Source organism: Aquarana catesbeiana, linkage group LG11 (genome assembly GCF_042186555.1).
Source record: "Aquarana catesbeiana isolate 2022-GZ linkage group LG11, ASM4218655v1, whole genome shotgun sequence".
Lineage (NCBI taxonomy): Eukaryota > Metazoa > Chordata > Amphibia > Anura > Ranidae > Aquarana > Aquarana catesbeiana.
In genome coordinates, this window is record NC_133334.1 from 226,967,092 (window position 1) to 226,984,475 (window position 17,384).

The following is a 17,384-nucleotide window of genomic DNA, read 5'->3' on the forward strand; positions in this document are numbered from 1 at the left end:
TTTCTCTAGATTTCAGTTCCACATAACATACAGACCTGGTTCCAAAAACATCAAGCCAGATGCTCTTTCCCATATGTTCCCTGATTCCGGCAAACCTGTGCATCCGGACACTATTCTTCCATCCGGAAATTTTCTTCTACTCCAAGGGGATCTGCTATCCCGAATAAAACAAGCCTCCTCGAATTGGACCCCGACTTCCGGAGATGAGGTGAGGGCCCAGGACGGCCTATTTTGGCACAAGGGTAAAATCGTGGTCCCTGAAGATCTGAGGGTGGCAGTGCTAGAGCTCTGCCATGATCATAAGATGGCTGGACACTTCGGTGTGCTAAAGACGACTGAATTGGTTCAGAGCACATTCTGGTGGCCTCTGTTGGCGAATGACTGCAAGAACTATGTAGAATCCTGTACAACTGTGCATGGAGCAAAAATAGCCAGACAAGAGCCTGGGGTCTGCTAAAACCGTTACCCGTCCCGGAAAGACCGTGGAAGATGATATCGATGGATTTCATCGTAGAGCTTTCCCAGGCAGAAGGCTTTTCTACCATCTTCGTCGTCGTAGACAGGCTAACCAAAATGGCTTATTTTTTGCCTATGAAGGGCACGCCCTCGGCTATGGAGACAGCAAGGGTCTTCATCAAGGAAATTGTTAGGCTGCACGGAGTCCCATCAAATATCATATCTGATCGCGGTGTTCAGTTCACCTCCCGGTTTTGGAAGGCTGTCTGTGGTTCTCTGGAAATTGAGCTGGCACTCTCCTCTGCTTACCATCCCCAGACTAATGGGCAGACGGAGAGAACTAATCAGACTTTGGAGCAGTACCTCCATTGTTTTTCGTCTTTCTCACAGGATGACTGGGTTTCTCTTCTGCCAATTGCTGAGCTCTCGTACAATAACTCTTTACATTCGGCCATTAAGCAAACGCCCTTCTTTGCCAATTACGGCTTTCACCCGTCCTTCCTGCCCAGGTCTTTACCCGAATGTGCTATCCCTGCGGTCTCTGAAACCATGGACTTCTTCCTTACCAACAACAAACTCTTGCAGGAAACCATGGCTAAGACCCAAGAGTATAATAAGAAAATGTTTGACAAGAAGAGGCGGGGAGAGCTCATCCTGGAACCTGGCAACCAGGTTTGGTTGTCCACAACCAATGTTAGAATGGCCTGCCCTTCAAGGGAATTGGGCCCTAAATTTTTGGGTCCGTTTTCAGTCAAAAAGAGAATTAACAACGTAGCCTACGAACTCAACTTACCTGGTACCCTGAAGATTCACCTGGTCTTTCATATATCGTTGTTGAAACCTGTTATACCCAACACCTTTGCTGGCCGAAGTACTGACCCACTGGAGCCCATAATTATTGATAACGAAGAAGAGTTCGAAGTGGAGGCTATCTTGCATTGCAGGAAAAGACACAATCAGTTGCAATACCTAATCAAGTGGAGGGTGTACGGACCAGAAGACAACTCCTGGGAGCCAGAAAGCAATCTACATGCCGAAGAGCTTCTGAGGACTTTCAGAAGTACCCACACCACCAGATTGGCTCAGTTGGACATCCGGAGGCTGCCCTTGAGGGGGGGGCACTGTCAGAGAGTTCCCCTGGGCAGACGCGCTGCTGGTGTGCATCGGTGCGCGCGCGTTCCCGTGCACGCCGCCGCGGGTGCTGGCGTGCGGGCGCGTGCGTGTGTGCGGGGGCGCGCGCTGGCGTGAACGCGCGCCCGGCGTTTGGCGCCAATCTGCCTATTTAGGCTGTCTGCACAGGGGGCTCGGTGCTGTCCGATCTTCAGCTCCCTGTATCCCTGCCCCTGCTTCCTGTTTGAACCTGATCTCCTGACCACCGGCTTGCCTTTGATTATCCTTGCTTTCTGCCTGCCACTGATCCCGGACTGTCCTGACTACAAATCTGCCTGCTCCTCTGTACCGCGTTGCCCGCCTGTTGCCAACCCTGCTTGTGACCCGACCTGCCTGCTCCACTCCTGCTCTGCACCTGCTGCCTGTGCTTCAGTTGACTGGTGATCTCCAGAACCACCTTTACCGGGATCCTCCTGCAGCTAACCCGCCAGGCTCTCATACCATTCTGTGCTCCTGTGCCTCCTGTCCATACTACCAGGGGCCGGGAACCAGATACGTAAGGGAGGCCTCCCCCTGCTACATCGGGCTCATCGGTCTGGTACGTGGAAGTCTGACATGGCTATAAAAAGGTATCCAAGAAATTGAGAATGTCAATTAGCAGTGTTCAAACTCTAATCAAGAAGTGGAAAATGAGGGATTCTGTTGAAACCAAACAACAGTCAGGTAGACCAACAAAAATTTCAGCTACAACTGCCAGGAAAATTGTTCGGGATACAAAGAAAAACCCACAAATAACTTCAGGTGAAATACAAGACTATCTGAAAACATATGGTGTGGCTGTTTCAAGATGCACAATAATAAGACACTTGAAGAAAGATGGGCTGCATGGTCGAGTTGCCAGAAGAAAGGCATTACTAAGCAAATGCCACAAACCAAAATTGCGCTTTTTGGCCACAACCATAAACGCTACATTTGGAGAGGAGTCAACAAGGCCTATGATGAAAGGTACACCATTTCTACTGTGAAACACGAAGGTGGATCACTGATGTTTTGGGGTTGTGTGAGCTACAAAGGCACAGGAAATTTGTTCAAAACTGATGGCAAGATGAATACAGTATGTTATCAGAATATACTGGAGGAACATTTGCATTTATCAGCCAGGAAGCTGTGCATGGGACGTACTTGGACATTCCAACATGACAATGATCCAAAACACAAGGCCAAGTCGACCTGTCATTGGCTACAGCAGAATAAAGCAAAGGTTCTGGAGTGGCCATCTTAGTCTCCTGACCTCAATATGATTGAGCCGCTCTGGGGAGATCTCAAACGTGCAGATCATGCAAGACAGCCCAAGAATTTACGGGAACTGGAGGCTTTTTGCCAAGAGGAATGGGCAGCTTTACCATGTGAGAAGATAAAGAGCCTCATCCACAAATACCACAAAGGACTTCAAGCTGTGATTGATGTTAAAGGGGGCAATATACGGTATTAAGAACTGGGGCATGTAAACTTTTGATCAGGGTCATTTGGGTAGTTTCTGTTGTCAATATGATTTAAAAAGAGTAAATACAGTTTATTGATAACACATGGCTTCAGCTAAACACTAATCATGAGTGAAAGAAAAGTTTTTGTGTTATCATTCATATTCTCTGAAAAATGGCCAAGAAATCATAATTTCTGCCAGGGTATGTAAACTTATGAGCACAACTGTATGTATTCTATGTATTAAACAGTTTTCCAGGAATTCAACTTTAAACAATTCTATAAAACTTTGGCCTGTGTCAATTCCACCAAATTACAGTAAAAGTTCCATCTAAGATGAAAATGCTGTCCTCCATGGGAGCACTGAGCTACTGGGATAATGGAATATATTCTCTTTTTTTAACTTTATTTCCTTATTAAGGTATTTCTTTTATAAACAAAATACATCAGAATCAAATAATCATACATCCCCTCAAGCCCCCCCCCCCATTATCAGATGTATGTATAAAAACGATTAATCAGTCATTCATATCTTGGGTGACCTGGGAGGGGTATCTTGAGGAGAGTCCTATCTGAAATTCCATTTAAGTCTAAATTCCTACTCATTCACCCTTCCCACTCATCCCTATCCATTCCTCTCACTCATCCATCCTCTTCATTCTCCTTCATAATTTAATTTCTATTAGGTCACTTTTCATCATTAAGATAATTTGCTACACTATTAATAATCACATATCAATCCCTCTTGCTTTCCACCAGTCCCTTGTTTTATATATACCGGTTTCTCTTTAAGAATTACCACATTCATACTATTTGACCATTCTCTACTGGACGGAGGTAACACCAACTGCCATCTAGGGGAAATCAATTTCCTTGCTTTGAATAAGCATCTCAAAACCGCCGTCTGGATGCTTCCTGGGTTTCCTGCTCCTTCAACTAATCCCAGGAGGCAATACTTCGCCTCCAACCTAGTGGAGGTTCCAAACACCCGGTCAATAATTCCTGTCACCTCCGTCCAGTAGCGAAACAGCTTCGGGCATCTCCAGAACATGTGAATCTTGTCCCCCTCTATGTCCCCACACCCGGGGCAACTTGCATCGGCCGCCGGCCAAACTGAAAAAGTTTACGAGGGGTATAATAGGTTCTATATAGTAGGAAGAGGTGTGACATCCTCTGGGAAGGGGAGAGTGATACCTGCGGAGCAAGTTCAAGAATTCTACTCCATTGTATTTCGGTAATATTTTCCACGTTTTTTTCCCACTTCCTCTTAGACATAGGGACCTCTATCTCTCCCATTCTCCCGTTATTTATGTAAGGGTATATTTTGGAGATTAGACCTTTCCCTGTTTCTACATTAATTATTTTTTGGAGAACTGGAATTGTGCTCCATTCTAAAGTGCTCCCTCTAAACTGTTTCTCCAATGTGTGCCTGACCTGCAAGTACTTATAGAAAGATTTATCCGGTAGAGCAAAATTTTTCTCCTGAAAGGCTTATAGGGTACCATCTTGATATAGCCGAGTGAGATATTTTATTCCACATCTCTCCCATTCTCTTACTGCCCCCATCTTCCTCAGTTCTCCCAATTTGCTATTCTCCCATAGGGGGGTATACTCAGTGAATCCTCTGTACTTTAATATCGCCTTCGCTGTGTCCCATACTCTCATCATTAAACTAAAGGTGGGGAGTCCTGATGGAAAGGAACCTGCTTCCAGAGCTTCCACTATTGAATCATGTGGGGTATTTTGTAGGAGCACCTTTCTCCCCGCCTCTCCCCCTTCTAGGTTACACCCCTCCATATACTGTGACACAAGAAAATAGCTAAAGGGATGTGGGAGTGCTACTCCTCCTTCCTGTTTTTGTAACTGCAGAGTACTCAATCATATTCTTGCTGACCCACCCTTCCAGATCAATTCCCTGAACACGCTGTTTATCCTTTGAAACCACATTTTATACAGCCAGATTTAGGAGTTGTATAGTACATAGAGAAGCTGCGGCATCCAAATAATTTTAATTAAGTTACAGCGGCCTGCCATAGATATTGGCAGGCGTTTCCACACTTGTATCTTCCTCTTAAATTTAGCCAGTAGCGGGACCATGTTGTCAGCTATATACTGCGTTCACACAGACTCAGTTCAGTATGACTTTAGCCATCCGTAGGGGGAGGCTCTGTCATGCAGTCTAGCCATACAAGGTGTTAACCGAATGCCTCACACCCTCCCAGGGAATAGTTTCACAATTTTCAAATCAAAGTTACAAACAGCAGCTTGACTTCCTGGAAGTGTCCTTGGGTGGCAGCCACTCACAACAGGGTCCTGCGCACACCCAATTACTGTCTCCAGCAGCGGAATTTCAAAAGCACTGGGGGAGCAATCTCCAGAGGTGGGGTACCTTGCAGATAGGCAGCTCAGTCCTTGCACACTCCTGCACCCCCTTACCAGGTGTCTTCACTCCTCCGCCCTGTCCAGCACCTCTTCCTTTTGAGAGATAATCAGACACCATCAAAATGGTCACCCCAAGTGGTCTCTGCATTTATGCATTACTGAATGTTCGACTAATAGTCTTAAGTCTTCTTTAAGATCACTGCTGCATTTGTGCACTAACAACTGTTTAACTGAACTCTGTCACTTCCACAGAACAATAATGCAGCAACAATAGGAAGAAAAGAGATAGTTCACAGAAACTATAGTCCTGGTTACACATGCTTACATTACAATGTAAGTATGCATATGTGATACTGAGCAACCTTTATTGTAAGCTGAAAATCATTGTAGTGGCCCAAGCTACTACAGTGATGACTGCGATCTTCTGGGTGGTGTGCCAAGCAGTTGTTTTTCTGCATAGTAACTACGGGGGGGGGGGGGGGGGGGGGTCGCTTGCTCACCACAGCTGCCATTTAGGTATTGCCTTGCATTTTTCCTAAAGAATACAAAGCATTCTCTGATTTGATGAGGTGGAGTGGAGGGATGGTGACATCACGTTTTCCACCTTGTCCAATCAGAGAATGCTTTGCAATAGTTGGAAAAAAATGCAAGGGCTACTACAGAGATTTACAGCTTACAGAGGCCACCCATATTTTACGAATTCATACTTGTACAAGACGTAAGGGACAGTTCCTGGATTGGAGGTATGTGTACTCATTGTTTGGGTTGTGGTCCCTTTAAGGAGGATGACAAGAAGCAGTTGCAGTACTCAGGGATTCTCACCTGTGCAGGGCAAGGGGTTCTGGGGTAATCCGGTAGAGAGGGAAAACTGGTATACAGTTTTTCCAGGATTACCAAGTCCTGATATGTGACCTAGAATCTAAAATCAAATTAATCTTGGGTGAGAAAGAGCCTCCAACCCTGGCTATGGGTAGCTTGGTTCTGTAGGGGTAACCCACCTGAGAGAGAGGGCGGAAAAGGGCAAGAGCAACCAGCAGGTGTCCATGAGGAGTTGTATGGAACAGCATGCAGCTGTGAGAGGGCTGTGAGCTGTTGATCCAGTGAGACTCTGCCTGGGATCCTGTGACTCTTTTTCTGGACATCTGAACTCTAAAACCTTTTTTTTGGAACAGGTTTATGCTGGTGGTGAGCAAGACCTCTAATTGCTGGGTAATTCAGTTAGACTTGAATCACTGTCTAGTGGTTCAGAGAGATCTCTGTGTTCTTTAAATCCAGTTTTAGGGTTACCTGTTGCCCTTCTTTCTCCTGGAACACCTTTATCCAGGTGATCTTTAAGTGCTAAGTGTTTCTGCCAATCCTGACATTTGTGTATATTCACTTCTGCTATCAACACTGACATGGGGACCAGGAGGCCCAGATAGAATGTAACTAGAGCAAAAATGATCAGGAATCCAGTTTAACAGTCCAAAAATCTGCTAATTTATGATTTGTTCACAAACCTGCCTTGCCCCTGCTTTTGTATGCAATCTGTTATTTTATTTCAGCCCTTATGACCAATATCTTGTTGCTTTTCTGGTAGACTACTTGAACTTGAAGTTCCTCTGGGTTTTACTTTCTTTTTTTTTGCCTGGATCCTTTTGGTACAGGTATCTTAAGAGACACCAGTCTTACTGTCAGTACTGACAAAAGTGAAAAACTATCAGTAAAAGACCAATAATATTCCACAGTATAGAATATTATGGTCTTTTACTAACAATGTTTCACTTTTGTGGGTATATTTTCGAATACAAAGTACAGTAGCAGCATTGATAGTATTATATACTGGGTTTTGAGTATTATCCCTTTAAGAGCGTGGTGAATTTTTAAAATTATTTTTAATTTTAACACATTTTGTTACTGTCAGTACTGCATCACATTTAGTAGTCCTTGAGGAACAGGCCCTTCAGACATAGAAATCCAGATGGCAATTGTGGGCCAGAAAGACCAGGGCTACTTCCATGTGGGACTGCAGATACATCTATCCCCTATACATCCCCAACATTTGTTGCCAGGAATACCAGGTGATTTGGTGGTCCTGGAGTTCCATTCTGTGTTTCTTTTGCACAAGTAAAATCATATGGCAATGCTGAATATTTAGCTTCATCTCACACTGCAGGGTGACAACTAGCTCCTAATTTTTTCCGTCTTTGGGCTTGCAAGCTCTTTTGTGTTCATCTGTTACAATATTGACAGCTTTTTTCTTTCTTTCTAAACGACTACAGTCAGCAAAAATCGTCAGTCTTTGTAGAGAACATAAAAAGGACCTTATGTTTTATAGAAAAGTTTCTTTTTTATTTCATCACTATCAAATGTTAGAGGTTTCTGTTTTGGCTCCCCTGTTGCAGAGTTTAAGAGGTCCTTTACTACAGCCAGGTTCAGTCCAGCCTGAGGCTTATAACTCTTGTCTGCAATCTGCAATGTGGAAACTGACTTAATGGGTGCCGTTGGGAGCAGGCAGAACAATAAGATGATCATGTAAGAATGTGGAAGCCCCTCAGAATACAATTATGAGTTCGATTTAGAATAGAAAGTATATTTGAGTATGTTGAGAAACTGAACCAGGCTGCAGGGAGTCACCTTGGGCTGCTGCAAAAGGCATTTCTGTGTGCTTAAAGGCTTCCAGCATTCTAAAACTTGGTGATGTTTTCTATCCACATAACTAAGCAGGCAGGTTGAGGTCGTTGTCTCATATAAACACCTAGTTACATCGTCTTCAGTTTTCTCAAAATACATAATGATAATTTAAAGCCTCTAGCATCACTTAATGCATTATTTATTGTTGTGTTTTAGAATAAATCACAATTACTATTAAAATATTTCGGCTAACTCCTTAGATTCCAAGATGAATTATGCCACGTATAATCCAGGATAAAGTGCATTCTATTTTACAATGAATGATGTTCTCTAAAATGTCTGTCATTTAACCTTATAGATGATACACTAAATTCTTCCTGACAAATAATGTAAATGTCTATCTTTATTACATGTGTTGAAAATGTAAAAAAAGCCAAATCAAATGCATTTTTATGTCTTTAGCTGTCTGCCAGTTATGTTTAACTAGCTTGCATATACCCAACAATTACAGCTATACTGTTTGCTTAGCTGATATTATATACAGTATTGGTATATTATTTGCCATGAGAATGGAAAGATCTGTCTCACCGAAACATTGGAGACTTACTTAACCTGTTTTGACTGTTACACTGTGACTCTTTAATGTTACCTGTGACATAATTTTGCAGTATACCATGACTTACTATATCGTGTAAAGGAGGAACAGGATCATGTTTTGGAGCAGCTGGTGGTAACCTAGTCTCACACAAGAATAGAGCTGGATCTGGACTAATCCCAAATGTTGGGTGGTCATTTAGGGGTAAAAAAAAAAACAAGAGAGGATTAGGCAATGTTTTTTTTTTTTTTATGACCCGTTATTTACAAAGCAGTTGAGTATTATTGTCCTGCCATGAGTGTCAATTAAGGAAACCACAATTTTAAAGTCTGCAGGTACCATTGCCTATAATTAATGTCCCTTTTGAAAGGATTTCTGTGGCTCTGCCTGGCCGCTGCTGAAGTCCACCAGGGGACACCAGCACTTTACAAAAGCTATTTACAAAGCTGTTGAGGGGTATTGAAAAACTTGCGCCAAGGGTCCAATTATTGCACTGCAATTTGCTTTTTTGAAATCCACTGGTACCCTTGCCTATAATTGGGGTCCTTTTTGAGAGGTTTGCTATGGATCGGATTGGGCCATTACCAAAAGTTTGCCATGGGGCACCAGCCCATATTGGTAGTTTTTGACTATGTCATTCTGTAACCAGAAGCATTTTCCCTCAGAAATATATCCTTTACAGGGGTTGTAAAGGCAGAAGTTTTTTTATCTTAATGCATTCTGTGCATTAAGATAAAAAGCCTTCTGTGTGCAGTAGCCCCCCTCAGCCCCCTAATACTTACCTAAGGTCCCTCTCTCTCCACGAGTGTCTCCGAGATTCTCCCTCCCTAATTGGCTGGGACACAGCAGTGGTGTCATTGTCTGCCACTGCTTTCAATCAATGTCAGCTAGCCAATCAGGAAAAAAGAGCAGGGGGGGGGGGGCTGGGTCAGGGATCCATGTCTGAATGGACACAGGGAGCTGCGGCTGGGCTCGGGTGCCACCATAGCAAGCTACTTGCTGTGGGGGTACTCAACAGGAGGGAAGGGCCAGGATCACAGAAGAGGGACCTGAGAAGAGGAGGATCCGGGCTGCTCTGTGCAAATCCACTGCAACAGAGCAGGCAAGTATAACATGTTTGTTATTTTTATTGGAAACAAGACTTTACAATCACTTTAAGGTTAGAGCAAAAAAGCTGTTCCACATGTTTTTTCCCATTCCAGAAATCCTAAGGGAATTTTAACTGTCCAAGGAACTCTTTTCTTGTCGATGGTACCCAGATAGCAAGCAATTGTGCTGTGAGTTTGAAAATGACTTGCTAAGCTATTGCTAGACTTGCCAGGCTTCACACGTTTGTTGCACAATTGCAGCAAATCCGCATTGCATGACTCCAGATCAACTTTCTTTGCAAACACTCTGCAAGTCTGCTACAAGTTCTGGTTCAGTTATGTTGTGGAATAGTCATCACACCACAGGATCACTGTGGCTGAATTTTCATGCTGTAGACTCACCACTGCAACTTTGCTCTTGCTAGAGACTTTCCACGCAAATTTGCTACAGATTGGAAAAGTGTCAACTAAGTGCTCTACAAGTGTACAACTTGCCAGTGAAAATGTGCAGCAAGTTAACAGACTTACAATTCAGCACTGCCACAAATTTGTGACAAGTTATCCTTGCTATCTGGGTAAAAGCATGAAAGACAAATGAGCTCATTTGTTCTTTCTCTTTTCACCGTCCAGTCACCAGTTGGGGCGAGTTGAGGACAACCTTGGCTTAGAGGAAGTTGAATGATACTGACCATCAGACTAAGGATATCTAGCAAGAAAAAAAAAAACTGGGGGAAATCTCTGGATTGGTGAAGGTGAATATTTCAGCAATGGCTGGTTTTGTAAATAGGAGTTCTGCTTCAACACCTGACCCCTAAACCATAAAATACTTAAACCCCCCCCCCCCCAACACCTAATACCTAAAAACGAAGCCCTAACACAAATATTACCCATTAAACAAAACCTCAATGCTACCTCATTCATTTGAGCCTCTGTATACCACAAGCATGCAATGCAGAGATTCCACCATAAAAGCATGCTAACTCACACACCACCTTGGATTTATATATTTAGTAATATATACATCACCGTTTGAACTCCATCCTCTACTACGGCTGACCCAGACAGTTTTATGTGCCCTCACCTTACCCTGAACATAACTGGCCAGGACTAGGACTGGGCAGAGGCATGTGAATGACAGCAGGATATTACTGTTTACCAAAGACAAAGCAAGTAGAGTTGGAACATTTTTGTAGGAACAAAGGTATGCCTATAACCAGGGCCGGCGCTACCTATAGGCAAGGTAGGCACTGGCCTAGAGCGCACATCAGTGGGGGGCACCACCGCCTTCTGTGCCCCACAGCAGGAGGACCAGGGCAGCACACAGCCGCTCATGCCCACAGTTTGTTGGATACACACTCCTAAAGGGGGCCCAGGCTCCGTCACTTCACAGGGGGGCCCAGCGGCAGCTTCAGAATTTATGCAGGATGTGTACAGTCAGAGTCAGCCAGTGTACACATCCTGTTTCCCCCAAATCCCTGCAATGGCTCCTGGGTAATCATACTCCCTGAGGGGGGCTCTAACAGTTCACTCAGAGGGCCTGGAGACTGTAGATCGAGGGGGACTTTTTTCTAATTTTCGAGTGCAGGCACATGCAGTGGAATTTTCTCAGTCCCTCCTGCTGGCCTGGCGGTGTGGTTCGGCTTGTCCTGCACACTGCCCGACTCCTTCAGCAAGTAAGTGCTGAGAGAATCAGGCAGAAGAAGAGCGCTGGCAGACTGGCTGGAGCCTGGAAGTGATCAGTGCAGCCATGCAGGCAGGCAGAGCAGAAGAGTCTAGGTGGAGCCTAGGACGTGGACTGGGACGCGGCGGCCATCTTACTGGTTGGAAAAGCTGGTCATTTCCATATGCCTGCTTGCCTACTTGCAGTTTTTATCATGTGAGTGTATTAGCCTTTTTTACTCAATAAATTGCATATTTGAATGCCTGCGCAATGAGCGTTCCCTTCTTTTTATCTTTGTGATTACCAATGTTGATGCTGGAGTCTGTCCATTGATTTCCTGTGACATCACCGCCGGGATCCCTCCTCCTCCCTCCTCCTCTCCCTGTCGCCGGGCCAGTAGGAGAGAGGAGCGCATGCGCGGTAGGGTTCCCGACGTGAAGCCGCAAGGCTAAGCTGCCGGGTACCCTTACCCGCAACGATGGCGGCAGCAACCGACAGCTGATGGAAACATCAGCTGCGGTGCTGTCATCGCTGAACTCCAGGACAGGTAAGTGTCCTTTTGTTAAAAGCCAACAGCTGCAGCATTTGTAGCTGCTGGCTTTTAATTTTATTTTTTTTGGGCGGAACACTGCTTTAATGTCTATATACTACCCTTGCCTGTCTATTTACTGCACTAGCCTGTCCATATACTACCCAAGCCTGTCTATTTATTACCCTAGCCTGTACATGGGGGGGGGGGGGGTCAAAATGAGGTTTTGCCTAGGGTGTCAAAAATCCTTGCACCAGCCCTGCCTATAACGTCAAGCATTTTGCACTGTACTCACACAGGGAACATGTAAAGATGTGTCACATTGGCGTATGATACTGTAAGAATACTACAATTCAACTTAACATCTCTCTCCGTAGTGTCACAAGGAGAACATGGTCTTTTTGGTGGAAATTCTTCTGTTGCAGACTATATAATCTCTTCTGTCACACAAACCAATTTGGAAAAAAATCCCATGGGGCGGTCACCTTCATAGACACTTACCCCAATACACCCACCCTCTGCCAAAGAAATTAACCAATTACATCTGCTAGCAGCTAAAACCGTAACAGACAAATCTTGGCTCATGTCTGCAAAATATTGTTTCCAAGTCATGAAACAAATTCAGCTAAATAATGGTCAATGAGACGTTAACTTGCATTTTTTTGGGCAAACATTCAATGTGATTTGGGAATTTTTAAAACATACGAGTCACCTTGGATGACAACCACACATTTTATCTTTCTGTCCTTATATAGAGCTAGTCAACCATGCCTAATATTATTTAATATTTCAACATTATGAACAACTGAACAGCTTGTTTTCACAATGTTATACTCTTCATATATGTAAACTGCTTCAGCAGCAACTTCCTTGGTAGACCCTCCCACCAATGTATTAATAATGAAAAATAACTAAAATACTTTATTTTGTCCCCATAAATTATTTGAAATCGATAGATATTAGCATGTGAGCAGAAACAATTTAAAAGCTGTGGTTGATTTAACATACTCCTTTTTTAAATTTTGGATAGTTTGGAGCAATGCTGAGACCTCTGTTAGGTTTAAAAGAGAAGTGTAGGTTTACCAAAAAACAAACATACATATTCACCTACAGTGCCTTGCAAAAGTATTTACCCCCTTGGCCTTTTACCTATTTTGTTACATTACAGCCTTTAGTTAAATGTTTTTTTTAATCTGAATTATATGTGATGGATCAGAACACAATAAGTTGGTGAAGTAAAATTAGAAAATATATACATAAAACTATTTTTCAGAAATAAAAAACTAATAATTGGCATATGCGTATGTATTTACCCCCTTTGTTTTGAAGCCCATAAAAAGCTCTGGTGCAACCAATTACCTTCAGAAGTCACATATTTAGTGAAATGATGTCCACCTGTGTGTAACCTAAGTGTAACATGATCTGTCATTACATATACACACCTTTTTGAAAGGCACCCAGAGGCTGCAACACCTAAGCAAGAGCTGAACCAAACACTGCCATGAAGACAAATGAACTCTCCAAACAAGTAAGGGACAATATTGTTGAGAAGTACAAATCAGGGTTTGGTTATAAAAAAATATCCAAATCTTTGATGATCCCTAGGAGCACCATCAAATCTATCATAACCAAATGGAAAGAACATGGCACAACAGCAAACCTGCCAAGAGACGGCCGCACACCAAAACTCACAGACCGGGCAAGGAGGGCATTAATCAGAGAGGCAGCACAAAGACCTAAGGTAACCCTGGAGGAGCTGCAGATTTCCACAGCCGAGACTAGAGTATCTGTACAAAGAAAGACAATAAGCTGTACGCTCCATAGAGTTGGGCTTTATGGAAGAGTGGCCAGAAAAAAGCCATTACTTTCAGCAAAAAACAAAATGGCACGTTTTGCGTTTGCGAAAAAGCATGTGGGAGACTCCCAAAATGTATGGAGGAAGGTGCTCTGGTCTGATGAGACTAAAATCGAACTTTATGCCCATCAAAGAGAACGCTATGTCTGGTGAAAACCCAACACATCACCCAAGGAACACCAACCCCACAGTGAAACATGGTGGTGGCGGCATCATGCTGTGGGGATGTTTTTCAGCAGTCGGGACTGGGAAACTGGTCGGGGTTGAGGTAAAGATGGATGGTGCTAAATACAGGGATATTCTTAAGCAAAACCTGTACCACTCTGTGTGTAACTTGAGGCTAGAATGGAGGTTCACTTCCAGCAGGACAATGACCTCAAACACACTGCTAAAGCAACACTTGAGTGGTTTAAGGGGAAACATGTAAATGTGTTGGAATGGCCTAGTCAAAGCCCAGACCTCAATCCAATAGAAAATCTGTGGTCAGACTTAAAGATTGCTGTTCACAAGCGCAAACCATCCAACTTGAAGGCGCTGGAGCAGTTTTGCAAGGAGGAATGGGCAAAAATCCCAGTGGTAAGATATGGCAAGCTCATAGAGACTTATCCAAAGCGACTTGGAGGAACCAATGGTTGTGCCTTTGATCTCAATGGTAAAGTCAGAGGGAGGGGATCGGGGATGATTAAATATTACAAGCACAGTTTTAGAAAGATTGAGTTTGAGGAAGTTTTGTGACATCCATACTGGTATGTCGCTCAGTAAGTTTGTGATACATAAGGGATTTGAGAGGGTGAGTTGAGTGGAGAGATAGATATGGGTGTCATCAGCATAGAGGTGGTATTGGAAACCACGGGAGGTTATCAAATGGACCAGAGAAGAGGTTTAGAAAGAAAATAGGAGGGGCCCAAGGACAGAGCCTTGGGGTACCCCAACAGAAAGAGGAAGAGGAGCGGAGGAGATAGTGTTGTATGTGACACTAAAAGTGCACTAAGATAGGTAGGAGGAGAACCAGGAAAGATCAGAATCACGGAGGCCAAGGGAGTGGAGTTTGTTGAGGAGGAGTGGGTGGTCAACTGTTTGGAAGGCAGCAGAAAGGTCCAAGAGCATGTGTATGGAGTACTGGCCTTTAGTTTTAGCCGTTAGTAGGTCGTTGGTGAGATTTAGTAGTGCAGTTTTAGTGGAATGTTGTGGGCAGAAGCTGGACCATAAGGGATCGAGAAGGTTGTTGTCAGTGAGGTAAGAGCTCATACGGTTGTGGACAAGGCATTTCAGGAAGCTTGGAGGCAAACGGGAGCAGGGAGATATGTCTTAAATATATCAAACAGGCGGGGTCCAGTGAGGGTTTTTTAAGTATGGGGGTAACCAGTGCATGTTTCAGAGGAGAGGGAAAGGTTGAAAATGAGGGTTAGAGAGTTTAGGATAGAGCAGGAAGGTGGTCGCAGTAACTGCGGGGGGACAAGGTCCAGGGGACAGGTGGTGATGTTGGCCGTGGAAAGAAGTTTGGCAACTTCCGCAGTGGTAACAGTGCTGAAGGAGTAAAGTATTGAGTGTGGTGTTTGACCTGATTTGTTGATTTGGGGAAGAAGCTGTTTTCTGGATATCTCATCATGAATTGTATTGATTTTGTTTTTGAAATGATTGCCAATCTCCTGGGCAGTAAGCAACAGTAAGCAAGTTGGTGGGTGGAGGCAGTGGGGGGTGAAGGAATTAAGGGTAGAAAAGTGTTGACATCTGCACCTCTTGAGACTTCTGGTGTCGTCTGCTTGCTAGGGTTGTAGCAGGCGAATCCTTGTTCTATGTGTGGAAAGAGGAGGGACTGTGTCCAGGGAGGATGACAGTATGTTGTTGTAGACGGAAGTGGTCAGGTCTGGGCAGGACAGGGGTGTGATTTTATCATAAAGGCAGGCAGTAGCAGAATGGCTGGCTCAGGCTCTCAGTGGTGTGTCGAGAGGCTGAGCCAGCTGCCGGTCAAGCACCTGGGTGGAACCTGACATTATTATCGGGCTCTGTGACGTCAGCTGATAGCCAGCTTTAGCATGCTGTCCGCTGAATCTGGGACACAGGAGTGCAGAACTAAGTGCACTGCTGTGATCCCCAGGAGAAGTATGGCCAAAAAAGCTTTGGCCATATCTCCCTTTTAATTAATGACTTACTTAGGAAGTTCCTCTTCATTTTCTGCATCACTGTCATTGGGACAAGAAGTGAGACCTCTCCATAAAGGCCAGAGACAGCAATAAAAACAGAAGTCTCTTTTTTGGCTTGTTACGGTAAACCAGCTGAAATTTACTCTGTGGTTGGCAGCGTCAGCATCCTCCAACCCATTATCCTTCAATTGAAAGATGGAAAGTTGTCGGCCTAACAATGGCTGCATCCATTCAGATGCAGCTGCTGTTTGAGTATTCTGACAGGCAGTGGTGCTGGTGGTCAGAATACAATAGCGACAGCGAGAGAGTAGTCCATCTGAGCTGTATAGCATGGGTGGAGGAATCTGGAATGATTTTTTTCGTTCGTCCTTAGGCGTTGTAACTGTATGGCCAGCTTAACATGCATGGAGTAGCAATAAAACATTTTTTTTTTTTTGTAAACTGCAAAAAAGCTAAAATCTCCTTCAGCCTCCTGTACCCCCACTGACAGTGTTCCCTCATTTTCCTGGTGAAAATTGACTAATTTGTATAAAGAATCGTGAATGTTTTGTCAAAATTGTCTTTTTGCATATATTGTAAAATACTTATTTCCCCCTTTACTCCTGACAAAGTTGTGTAATCAACGAAATGTGTTGAGAATTTTGGCTCATGAAGGACATCATCTCTTGGATCATCTACATATGGTACCGTTTAAAAATACTAATTATGTAAATTAGTTTTCCTGACGCCAACATGCCAGCATACATGTGATATAGCTTTGCCCGTATTTCCATCCACAGGACCTGTTTAAATCGATAAAAGGAAATCAAGAGGGTCTAGGCTTCCATGTCCATTGAAATAAAGTTTGATTATACATTTTCAGCTCTCCCTGTGTAGCTCATTATTTATCACATGTATGCTGCCATGCTGGCGTCAGGAAAACTGAAAATACTTACCGTAATTTTCCTTTCCTGTATGTCAGCATACAAACCCTCCCTTTTTTGATCCTGTTATTTTATGGAGAATGTGGGGTGTTGCTCTTGCTTTTCTTTATAGATTTAAACAGGTCCTGCCGATGGATATAGGGGTGGAGTTATATCATATGTATGCTGCCATGGATTGGAGCCAGGAAAGGAAAATTACGGTAAATATTTGGTACAATTTTGTGTTTTTCAGTTTATTTATGTTAGACGGTGGGGGTGTGTGTGGGGGGGGGGGTTGGTACCGGTTTGCATAGGTTTATACATAAGGGTTCACATGTCCATTCCCTTTTTCTTTAGTGTAAAATATTACTAACAGGAGCTTGAACACCAATAAAAACCTGAGAGTTACTAATATTTTTTCCACTAAATAAAAAAAAAAGAATTTGCATCTGAACTGGTTTGATTACTGAATTTCAAGTCAAAAGTATTTTTCTCCTTTAATATAATTTTATGTACAACATTTTTTGAAAAGTCTGTGAGATGTGTCTTTGGAACTGCTGATATGTTT

At 43.7% G+C, this 17,384-nt stretch overlaps 1 protein-coding gene across 3 annotated transcripts in view; it reads right to left on the reverse strand.

The window, feature by feature from the left end:
• Nucleotides 1-17,384, reverse strand: part of NECAB2 (N-terminal EF-hand calcium binding protein 2) — a 370,725-nt gene that overhangs the window by 69,892 nt on the left and 283,449 nt on the right. The gene's annotated exons all lie outside the window — the stretch shown is intronic.